The sequence below is a fragment of the Octodon degus genome, unplaced genomic scaffold (assembly GCF_000260255.1).
Source record: "Octodon degus isolate 3935 unplaced genomic scaffold, OctDeg1.0 scaffold00016, whole genome shotgun sequence".
Classification (NCBI taxonomy): Eukaryota; Metazoa; Chordata; class Mammalia; order Rodentia; family Octodontidae; genus Octodon; species Octodon degus.
In genome coordinates, this window is record NW_004524592.1 from 10,247,086 (window position 1) to 10,249,945 (window position 2,860).

Here is a 2,860-nt window from a genome sequence, read left to right on the forward strand (position 1 = left end):
TGAACTCAATAACAAACTATGGCGATGGTCAAAAGCAGAATTCATTGAATGCTGTCAGTAGCAACTTGGCAATGGATGTGCATTCAAACCTCTACTCCATGAGTGTACAACATGTGAAGTGATTGAGTCTTTTTTTTTTTTTTTTTTTTTTTTTTTTTTTGGGGAAGTGTCTACAGGGTATTCAGGATCTCACTCCTAGATTGGACTTGTAGTGATTCTCCTGTTTACAGCCTCCCAAGTGCTGGAATTACAGGCACGCACCACCACACTCAGTCTCAATCACCATCTCAGTGTGCCCTGGGAGTGGGGCTGGCACTGCAAGTGATTGAGTCTTTATGTGAATCAGAGAGGATGAAAGCAAAGTCACTGCCCTTTGGGGATGCACGGTCCAATGGTGGAGGCAGACATTTTAAATATTAGCAAAATGGACAATGGGTTATGGGAGAACACCATTTATGGAAAACAAACCATTGACATGGATTGGCAGATTTGGTGACATAGTACCTTGGCTCTCAGCTCACTACAAACTGCAAAAGGCAGTCCACAGTGCTCAATGTTTTAGCTAAATATTAAGCCTTTTAATTTACATTTCTCTTACTTAAGGACTCCATCTCTTCTGTCTCTGATCAAAAATTGATGCTTTCACGCATGAAGACCATGAAAAAAAAGTCTGGAAAATAGATCAAAATTTACATCTATTGAAAAGCTTAAAAGCTCAGACAAACCTTTGAGTACCAAAATATTTGAGAACCATATCGTTGCTGTGTTTGTTCCTTGCTAACTTGGTTTGTTGGTACACAAATTACAAAATAAGTGAATTCAGAGATAGCACAAGGCTACAAGAAAAACAATTCTATCAAGAATTATGAGAAGATTGATGTTATTGAAACAGAGGTAAGAGGCAGCTAGACAGAAATTTCTAAGACATTTATACCTTCATTTTCAGTCCTTGAACTGCTCAGGCGATGATTCTTGTCCTCCTGAGTTTCCTTAGGTCTGGAAAAGACATCGAACTTAGCATCAGGATCCTTCTCCCACAAAATGAGGGACTTAGGTTCATTAGAAAGAAATTCAGTTCAAAGTAGCTTAATTATAAAAAGATGATTTTATTTTGATTTCTGTAACTGAACACACATATACCAAGTGTGGGCATAGCTAGATCTAGCAGTGTAAGTTATATCAGCAGGACTTTCTTGCCCTCCATCTATCATATCTACTTTAAATTGTGTTAGCTTCATACTCAAGCAAGTTCTCCTTCTTCAGGGTGATTGCTCCTTGAATCTCCAGATTTATATCCGAAAACTTCAAACACACACACACACACACACACACACACACACACACACACACGTGTACACGGTGATTCAAAACACTTGTTCAGGTCCAGATGAAATGTCCTCCTCTGGAACCAGAGGTGCAGTCAGCACAAAGACTGAGAATGAGAAATATTTGACTTCCAGGAGAAAGTCAGGAATTGGTTATAGAATTAAAAAGGCCAGGGGTTCAGGGTCCTGGGCCAGCTCGGAGCGAGCCGCGCCATGGTGCATCCTCTGAACTCCATCGTCGCCGTGTCCCAGAACATGGGTATTGGCAGGAACGGGGTCTTGCCCTGGCCCCCATTCAGGAATGAATTCAACTACTTCCAGAGAATGACCACAACCACCTCAGTGGAAGGTAAACAGAATCTGGTGGTAATGGGTAGGAAGACCTGATTCTCCATTCCTGAGAAGAATTGCCCTTTGAAAGACAGAATTAATATAGTACTCAGTAGAGAACTCAAGGAACCTCCCCAAGGAGCTCACTTTCTTGCCCAAAGTCTGGATGATGCCCTGAAACTTATTGAGCAGCCAGAATTAGCCAGCAAGGTGGACCTGGTGTGGGTTGTGGGTGGCAGCACCGTTTACAAGGAAACCATGGATCAGCCAGGCCATGTCAAACTGTTCGTGACAAGGATCATGCAGGAATTTGAAAGTGACACATTTTTTTCCAGAAGTTGATTTGAAGAAATACAGGCTTCTCCCGAAATACCCAGGTGTGCTTTCTGAGGTCCAGTAGGAGAAAGGCATTAAATACAAATTCGAAGTATATGAAAAGAATGGTTAATGTGAAGGTGTATTCTGATCTATTCCAAGTTGTTTCTCTTCCTTCTAAACAAATTATGTGTTTATAAGTTAGGAAAAAAATACTTGTTCTGGTTTTTGATCCCTGGAAGCTTTTTCTGAACAGATGCCATTTGAGAGACATTTAGGGGCCAAGGAGATAGCTCAGTGGCATAAGTGCCTGTATGGCAAACATAAGGTCCCAAGTTCAATCCCCAGTAACACACGAGAAAGAGAGAGACCAAAGAAAAAGAGGTTGATCCTTGCCTGGCAAGCATGAGATCCAGAGTTCCATTCCTGGTTCCAAAAAATAAATAAAAATTTTTGAATTCTTTAAAAAAAAAAAAGAATAAAGAAGGCTATGGGTTTTGGAAGCCCCAACACAATAGTTGTCCTTCATCAGATAAGACCCATGTCTCCTAACAACTCCTAAATGTCTAAAATTATCTCTTAAAACTTTTCCATTGTTAAATAAGGAAATTGTTGCTCAAAAGATCTGGTGATGTGTCCAGGTGTCACAGGAAATGACAGAAACAGAATCCTAATCTATCTTGTGATCCTGTATTTGCAGCCTTTCAAAAGTTCTAACTGCAGTGGTCACAATGGACTTAAGAGAAAAGTGTTTGAAATGGAATTTTTTTTATCACTTTAGGCAATTATTATAATCAAGATCATTTCCTTTGTTCTTTCTAAAGATGCTATCAGGAACCTCTGATAATCTCTAGTGCCCTTTACATTGCCTATCATGGTTGACTGACTCT

General features: G+C 40.1%; 1 pseudogene; it reads left to right on the forward strand.

Annotated features, from left to right (window-relative positions):
- The first annotated feature begins 1,504 nt into the window (after positions 1 to 1,504).
- Positions 1,505 to 2,042, forward strand: LOC101587376 (annotated as a pseudogene).
- The last annotated feature ends 818 nt before the right edge of the window (positions 2,043 to 2,860 follow it).